This window comes from Arachis ipaensis, chromosome B1 (genome assembly GCF_059453495.1).
Source record: "Arachis ipaensis isolate K30076 ecotype BB chromosome B1, ASM5945349v1, whole genome shotgun sequence".
Taxonomy (NCBI): domain Eukaryota; kingdom Viridiplantae; phylum Streptophyta; class Magnoliopsida; order Fabales; family Fabaceae; genus Arachis; species Arachis ipaensis.
Window position 1 is genome coordinate 52,994,218 of NC_142436.1, and position 9,310 is coordinate 53,003,527.

General features: G+C 40.9%; 1 non-coding gene across 1 annotated transcript; it reads left to right on the plus strand.

Annotated features, from left to right (window-relative positions):
• The first annotated feature begins 1,676 nt into the window (after positions 1-1,676).
• On the plus strand, positions 1,677-1,784 carry LOC148576581 (small nucleolar RNA R71). The gene has a single exon (XR_015903555.1). It is a non-coding gene; the product is annotated as a small nucleolar RNA R71 (small nucleolar RNA).
• The last annotated feature ends 7,526 nt before the right edge of the window (positions 1,785-9,310 follow it).

The window sequence follows — 9,310 nt, forward strand, 5'->3', positions numbered from 1 at the left end:
TCAGAGCATTGTTGAAACTCTCCAACACCAAACTTAGAGTTTGGATATGGGAGTTCAACACCAAACTTAGAGTTTGGTTGTGGCCTCCCAACACCAAACTTAGAGTTTGACTGTGGAGGCTTTGGTTGACTCTGTTTTGAGAGAAGCTTTTTCTGCTTCCTCTCCATGGATGCAGAGAGAGATCCTTGAGTTGTAAACACAAGGTTGTCCTTATTCAATTGAAGGATCAATTCTCCTCTGTCCACATCAATCACAGCTCTTGCTGTGGCTAGGAAAGGTCTTCCTAGGATGATGGATTCATCCTCTTCCTTTCCAGTATCTAAGACTATGAAATCAGCAGGGATGTAAAGGCCTTCAACCTTTACTAACACGTCCTCTACTTGTCCATAAGCCTATTTTCTTGAATTATCTGCCATCTCTAATGAGATTTTAGTAGCTTGCACCCCATAGATTCTCAGTTTCTCTATTACAGAGAGGGGCATGAGGTTTATTCCTGAACCAAGGTCACACAGAGCCTTAAAGATCATGGTGCCTATGGTACAAGGTATTATGAACTTTCCAGGATCCTGTCTCTTCTGAGGCAATGTCAGTTGATCCAGATCACTTAGTTCATTGGTGAACAAGGGAGGTTCATCTTCCCAAGTTTCAACTCCAAATAATTTGGCATTCAGCTTCATGATTGCACCAAGAAACTTGGCAGTTTGCTCTTCAGTAACATCCTCATTCTCTTCAGAAGAGGAATACTCATCAGAGCTCATGAATGGTATAAGGAGGTTCAATGGAATCTCTATGGTCTCTAGATGAGTCTCAGATTTCTTTGGTTCCTCAGAGGGAAACTCCTTATTGATCACTGGACGTCCCAGGAGGTCTTTCTCCTTGGGATTCACGTCCTCTCCTTCCCTTACAGGTTTGGCCATGGTGCTTATGTCAATGGCCTTACACTCTCCTTTTGGATTCTCTTCTGTATTGCTTGGGAGAGTACTAGGAGGGATTTCAGTGATCCTTTTACTCAGCTGGCCCACTTGTGCTTCCAAATTTCTAATGGAAGACCTTGTTTCATTCATGAAACTCACAGTGGCCTTAGATAGATCAGAGACTAAATTTGCTAAGCTAGATGGATTCTGCTCAGAATTCTCTGTCTGTTGCTGAGTGGATGATGGAAAAGGCTTGCTATTGCTAAACCTGTTTCTTCCACCATTATTAAAGCCTTGTTGAGGCCTTTGATCCTTCCATGAGAGATTTGGATGATTTCTCCATGATGGATTATAGGTGTTCCCATAAGGTTCACCTAAGTAATTCACCTCTGCTATTGCAGGGTTCTCAGGATCATAAGCTTCTTCTTCAGAAGATGCCTCTTGAGTACTGTTGGATGCAGCTTGCATTCCATTCAGACTCTGAGAAATCATATTGACTTGCTGAGTCAATATTTTATTCTGAGCCAATATGGCATTCAGAGTATCAATTTCAAGAACTCCCTTCTTCATAGGTGTCCCATTATTCACAGGATTCCTCTCAAAAGTGTACATGAACTGGTTATTAGCAACCATGTCAATGAGTTCTTGAGCTTCTGCAGGTGTTTTCTTTAGGTGAATGGATCCACCTGCAGAAGTATCCAATGACATCTTTGATAGCTCAGATAAACCATCATAGAATATATCCAGGATGGTCCATTCTGAAAGCATGTCAGAAGGACACTTTTTGGTCAGCTGCTTGTATCTTTCCCAAGCTTCATAGAGGGATTCACCTTCTTTCTGTCTGAAGGTTTGAACATCAGCTCTAAGCTTGCTCAGCTTTTGAGGAGGAAAGAACTTGGCTAAGAAAGCCGTGACCAGCTTATCCCACGAGTTCAAGCTATCTTTGGGTTGAGAGTCCAACCACACTCTAGCTTTGTCTCTTACAGCAAAGGGAAAAGCATGAGCCTGTAGACTTCAGGATCTACTCCATTAGTCTTAACAGTATCACAGATTTGCAAGAATTCAGTTAAGAACTGAAAAGGATCTTCAGATAGAAGTCCATGAAACTTGCAGTTCTGCTGCATCAGAGAAACTAATTGAGGTTTCAGCTCAAAGTTGTTTGCTCCAATGGCAGGAATGGAGATGCTTCTTCCATGTAAATTGGAATTAGGTGCAGTAAAGTCACCAAGCATTCTCCTTGCATTATTATTATTTTCGGCTGCCATCTCCTCTTCCTGTTCGAAAATTTCTGAAAGGTTCTCTCTGGATTGTTGTAATTTAGCTTCTCTTAGTTTTCTCTTCAGAGTCCTTTCAGGTTCTGGATCTGCTTCAACAAGAATGTTCTTGTCCTTGCTCCTGATCTGAGCAACAAGATGAACCGTCAGTTGTCCAAACTCGAACAATCCCCGGCAACGGCGCCAAAAACTTGGTGCGTAGAAGTTGTGATTACACTTTGATTATGTAAAATTCATCGCTCTTTCTTTCCCTGGTAATGGCGCCAAAAAACATGATGCCAATACCATGGTTCACAACTTCGCACAACTAACCAGCAAGTGCATTGGGTCATCCAAGTAATACCTTACGTGAGTAAGGGTCGAATCCCATGGAGATTGTTGGTATGAAGCAAGCTATGGTCACCTTGTATATCTCAGTCAGGCGGATATAAAATAGTAATGGAGTTTTCGAAATTAATTAATAAAATAGGGATAGAAATACTTATGTAACTCATTGGTGAGAATTTCAGATAAGCGAATAGAGATGCTTTCGTTCCTCTGAACCTCTGCTTTCCTGCTATCTTCATCCAATCAGTCTTACTCCTTTCCATGGCTGACTTTATGTAATGCATCACCATTGTCAATGGCTACTTTCGGTCTTCTCTCGGAAAAATGATCCAAATGCCCTGTCACGGCACGGCTAATCGTCTGGAGGCATCACCCTTGTCAATGGTTACATCCTATCCTCTCAGTGAAAGTGGTCAACGCACCCTGTCACGGCACGGCTATTCATCTGTCGGTTCTCGATCATGCTGGAATAGGATTTACTATCCTTTTGCGTCTGTCACTACGCCCAGCAATCGCGAGTTTGAAGCTCGTCACAGTCATTCAATCATTGAATCCTACTCGGAATACCACAGACAAGGTTTAGACCTTCCGGATTCTCTTGAATGCCGCCATCATTCTAGCTTACACCACGAAGATTCCGATTAAGAGATCTAAGAGATACTCATTCAATCTAATGTAGAACGGAAGTGGTTGTCAGGCACGCGTTCATAGGGAATGATAATGATTGTCACATTCATCACATTCAGGTTGAAGTGCGAATGAATATCTTAGAAGCAAAATAAGATGAATTGAATAGAAAACAGTAGTACTTTGCATTAATCTTTGAGGAACAGCAGAGCTCCACACCTTAATCTATAGAGTGCAGAAACTCTACCGTTGAAAATACATAAGTGAAAGGTCCAGGCATGGCCGAATGGCCAGCCCCTCTGATCTAAGAACTAGGCGTCCAAAGATGTCTAATATAATAGTAAAAGGTCCTATTTATAATAAACTAGCTACTAGGGTTTACAGAAGTAAGTAATTGATGCATAAATCCACTTTCGGGGCCCACTTAGTGTGTGCTTGGGCTGAGCTTTGATTGTTGCACGTGTAGAGGTCCTTCTTGGAGTTGAACGCCACCTTTTGTGCCATTTTGGGTGTTGAACTCCACTTTGCAACTTGTTTCTGGCGCTGGACGCCAGAATTGGGTAGAGAGCTGGCGTTGAACGCCAGTTTGCGTCATCTTAAATTGGGCAAAGTATGGACTATTATACATTGCTAGAAAGCCCTAGATGTCTACTTTCCAACGCAATTGGAAGCGCGTCATTTCAAGTTCTATAGCTCCAGAAAATCCACTTTGAGTGCAGGGAGGTCAGAATCCAACAGCATCAGCAGCCCTTCTTCAACCTCTGAATCTGATTTTTGCTCAAGTCCCTCAATTTCAGCCAGAAAATACCTGAAATCACAGAAAAACACACAAACTCATAGTAAAGTCCAGAAATGTGAATTTAACATAAAAACTAATGAAAACATCCCTAAAAGTAACTAGATCCTACTAAAAACATACTAAAAACAATGTCAAAAAGTGTATAAATTATCCGTTCATCAGTCTTGAATTAGAGCTAGAGGACATTTTTAAAGATGTTTAGCCTGATCTGGAGGAACCAGAGAAAACAGAAGACCTCTGAAAACTCCTCAGGAAGAGGAAAAGCCTCCTAAACCCGAGCTCAAACCACTACTATCATCCCTGAAATATGCATTTCTGGGAGAAGATGACACTTTTCCTGTGATCATAAGCTCTACTTTAGAGCCACAGGAAGAGAAAGCACTAATTCAGGTGCTAAGGACACACAAGACAACTCTTGGGTGATCCATAAGTGATCTTAAGGGAATTAGCCCAGCCAGATGCATGCACAAGATCCTATTGGAGGATGATGCTAAACCAGTGGTTCAACCATAGAGGCGGCTGAATCTAGCCATGAAGGAGGTGGTGCAGAAAGAGGTCACTAAGCTACCAGAGGCTGGGATTATTTATCCTCTTTCTGATAGCCCCTGGGTGAGCCCTGTCCAAGTTGTTCCCAAGAAGGGAGGCATGACTGTGGTTCATAATGAAAAGCATGAACTGGTTCCTACAAGAACAGTTACATGGTGGCGTATGTGTATTGACTACAGAAGGCTTAATACAGCCACCAGAAATGATCGTTTTCCTTTACCATTCATAGACTAGATGCTAGAGAGACTAGCAGGCTATGAATACTACTACTTTTTGGATGGCTATTCAGGTTACAACCAAATTACAGTGGATCCTCAGGACCAAGAGAAAACAGTATTCACATGTCCATCTAGAGTATTTGCCTACAGAAGGATGCCATTTGGTCTGTGTAATGCACCTGCAACCTTTCAGTGGTGCATGCTCTCTATCTTCTCTGATATGGTAGAGAAATTTTTGGAAGTCTTCATGGATGACTTCTCAGTATTTGGAGACTCATTCAGCTCCTGTCTTGACCATCTAGCACTTGTTCTGAAAAGGTGCCAAGAGACTAACCTGGTTTTAAACTGGGAAAAATGTCACTTTATGGTAACTGGAGGAATTGTCCTTGGATACAAAATTTCTAACAAGGGAATAAAGGTGGATCAAGCTAAGGTAGAGGTAATTGAAAAATTACCACCACCTGCCAATGTTAAAGTAATCAGAAGCTTTCTAGGACATGCAGGATTTTATAGGAGGTTTATAAAGGATTTTTCAAAAATTACAAAACCTCTGAGCAATCTGCTAGCTGCTGACATGCCATTTGTCTTTGACACAGTGTCTGCAAGCGTTTGAGACTCTGAAAGCTAAGCTGGTCACAGCACCAGTCATTTCTGCACCAGACTGGGTATTACCATTCGAACTAATGTGTGATGCCAGTGACCATGCCATTGGTGCAGTATTGGGACAGAGGCATGACAAGCTTCTGCATGTCATTTATTATGCTAGCCGTGTTTTAAATGATGCGAGAAGAATTACACAACCACAGAAAAGGTGTTGCTTGCAGTGGTTTATGCCATTGACAAGTTCAGATCTTATTTAGTAGGGTCAAAAGTGATTGTGTACACTGATCATGCTGCTCTAAAATATATCCTCACAAAGCAGGATTCACAACCCAGACTCATAAGATGGGTGTTGCTTCTGTAAGAGTTTGATATAGAAATAAGAGACAGAAAAGGGACAGAAAACCAAGTAGCAGATCACCTGTCCCGGATAGAACCAGTAGCAGGAGCGTCCATTTCTCTTACTGAGATCTCTGAAACTTTTCCGGATGAGTAACTCTTTGCCACTCAGGAAGTACCATGGTTTGAAGACATTACAACCTACGAAGCTGTGAGATTCATACCCAAAGAGTACAGTAGGCAGCAAACGAAAAAATTGATTACTGATGCAAAGTACTACCTGTGGGATGAACCATATCTCTTTAAGAGATGCGCAGACGGAGTAATCTGTAGATGTGTACCTAGAGATGAGGCACAGAATATCCTATGGTATTGCCATGGATCATAATTTGGAGGACATTTCGGAGGTGAGCGAACAGCCACAAAAGTTCTCCAATGTGACTTCTACTGGCCTACTCTCTATAGAGACTCCCAAGAGTTTGTACGTAACTGTGACAGTTGCCAGAGAGCTGGCAATCTGCCTTACGGTTATGCCATGCCTCAGTAAGGGATCTTAGAGATTGAGTTGTTTGATGTATGGGGTATTGACTTCATGGGGCCTTTCCCACCATCATACTCAAACACTTATATTCTGGTGGCAGTAGACTATGTATCTAAATGGGTAGAAGTAATTGCAACACCCACTAATGATACTAAGACAGTAATGAAGTTCCTCTAGAAGCATATCTTCAGCAGGTTCGGTGTCCCTAGGATACTGATCAGTGATGGAGGCACTCATTTTTGCAATAAATAGCTTGACTCTGCTCTGGTTCGATATGGAATTAACCACAAAGTGGCGACTCCATATCATCTACAGACAAATGGGCAGGCTGAAGTCTCAAATAGAGAACTAAAACGAATTCTGGAACAAACTGTAAGTACCCCTAGAAGGGATTGGGCAAGAAGTCTGGATGATGCTCTGTGGGCATACAGAACAGTATTCAAGACCCCTATAGGGACCTCTCCATACCAGCTTGTGTATGGAAAAGCTTGTCATCTGCCAGTGGAACTAGAACACAAAGCTTACTGGGCAACCAGATTCCTCAACCTTGATGCTAAGGTAGCTAGATAGAAAAGATTACTCCAGTTGAATGAGCTGGAGGAATTCAGACTCAATGCTTTTGAAAATGCTAAAATTTATAAAGAGAAGGCAAAAAGGTGGCATGACAGAAGGCTATCATCTAGAGTCTTTGAGTCAGGATAGAAGGTTCTGCTATTTAACTCCAGGCTCAGATTGTTCCCTGGGAAATTGAAATCCCGGTGGAAGGGACCATATGTGATTACAAGTATGTCACCATATCGATATGTGGAGCTTCAGGATATTGACTCTAACAAAACGTTCATTGTTAATGGACAGAGCGTCAAACATTATCTTGAAGGCAATGTTGAGCAAGAGTTCTCAAAACTGAAACTAAATTAACAGCTAAGTAAAAGTCCAGCTAAAGACAGTAAAGAAGCGCTTGCTGGGAGGCAACCCAGCCATTATAAAAAATTAGATGTTTATAACAATTATATAAGTCCATTTAATTTTGTTATTCATGTTTGTTAATGCTTTTCAGTGAACAAATCAAGGAAATGGAGGTTCAAAACATAAACCAGAGGAATCACAGAGAAAAAGAGCTTACTGCCATTAAAACACCAGTAAAGAGGCAATTTGGGAGTTAAACGCCAGAATTGCTACCATTCTGGGCGTTTAACGCCAGTAAAGGTATCATTCTGGGCGTTAAACGCCAGAATAGGCAGAATTCTGGGCGTTTAACGCCAGAAATGGCAGCACTCTGGGCGTTCAGAAAAATGACCAGTGAAGAAGGATTTCTGGCATTTAATGCCAGTCAGGGTACCTGGCTGGGTGTTAAACGCCCAAAATGGCCACAAGATGGGCGTTAAACGCCATAATGGCTATCATTCTGGGCGTTTAACGCCAGAACAACAAGGGAGAGGTAATTTCGTTTCCAATTCAAATTTTTTTGAATTTTCATGTTTTAATTCTTAATTTTCTGCATCAAAATATTACAAACATTCACTTTTTAATTTCCATTCCCAAAAATTAATAATCTTATAAATTCTTTTTAATTCTTTTTCAATTCTTTGCAATTCTTTTTCAAAACATTTTTGAAAACTCATTTATCTTTCTAATTTCTTTTCAAATCTTTTTAATTCATTTATATTATCTTTCATTTTTTAGATGCATAAACGAAATTCAGATTTAACTTCCTCATATCTTTTTCAAATCTTTCATATTTTACAAATTGTATCTTTCATCAATCATATCTTCCTATCTTATCTTTTTCAAAAATAAAGTGAAACCCCTTCCCTCCCTCCCTTTTACATACACATTTGGCCAGCCCCTGCTCCCTCATCATTCGAATCCTTCTCTCCATCTATTCTTCTTTTTTCTTTTTATTTTTGCTTGAGGACAAGCAAATCTCTAAGTTTGGTATGATTCCCATGATTTCTGAGCTAAAACAAATGAATCTCATGGCTCCCAAAGGAAGACAAACCACTTCAAGAGGCAAGAAAGAAAGCAATCCAAAGCCACTATGGAAGCATAACAATTTCTGTACCAAAGAACATGCAGACCATTACTTCAAAATTGTGTGCAGAAGATCAGTGATCCCAGAAGTTAGGTTCAATCTGAAAGAAGATGAATACCCGGAGATCCAAGAACAGATTCGAAACAGGGGCTGGAAAGTCCTGGCTAATCCTGAGATACATGTTGGAAGAAATATGATCCAGGAATTCTATGCAAATCTGTGGATGACGGATAAGCAAAGATTAGAGGGAACTGCTTTCCACTCCTTTCGGACCATGGTCAGAGGGAAGATTATTTACTTCCACTTTGACAAGGTGAGAGAAGTTCTCAAGCTCCCTCAACTACAAGATGATCCAGAATCCTTTAATAGGAGGTTGGATGGATTCTTTGGGCGTTCTATACTCCCAACCAGCAATCGTTCTGAAGTCACTGTCAAGAGAACAGTGATGATTCACTGTATTATGCTGGGGAAAGAAGTAGAGATTCATCAGCTAATTCCTGGTGAAATTTATATATTTGCAAACAAGGAATCCACTGATTCTAAATTGGCTTACCCAAGCTTGATCAGTCTGTTATGTAAAGATGCGGGGGGTACAGATAGGCGTGGATGAATATATCCCAGTTGAACGTCAAATCACCAAAAAGGTGATGGATGGACCTCAAGTTCAAGAAAACCCCATCAAAAGGAGGGCACATGAGCCCCTCCCAGAAATTCCTCAATTTGAATATTAGGCCCGCTTAGAAGTATCTGTCACCAAGCTGCAAAAAGCTATGGATCAACTCAAAGAAGAGCAGCAGAATCAAAACAGCATGCTCTGCAAACTGCTCAAAAAACAAGAGAAACAAGGGCGTGAGATACAGGAACTAAAGCGCCAGAAGCTGCCCCTTGAAGAGCTAGACGTCCCACAGATTGAAGGAGCAAGTATCTCTCAAAATAAAGGTTGTTGAGTCCTAACTCTGTGATAACTTTTGTTATTAGAGACCTATTTTAAGAGCTACATGAGCATTAGTATTAGAGTCATTTATTTTTATGTCTTTAATTTCCTTTCTTTTATTCTTTAAAGTTGTGAATGATTCCGTGAATCCCTCATCTT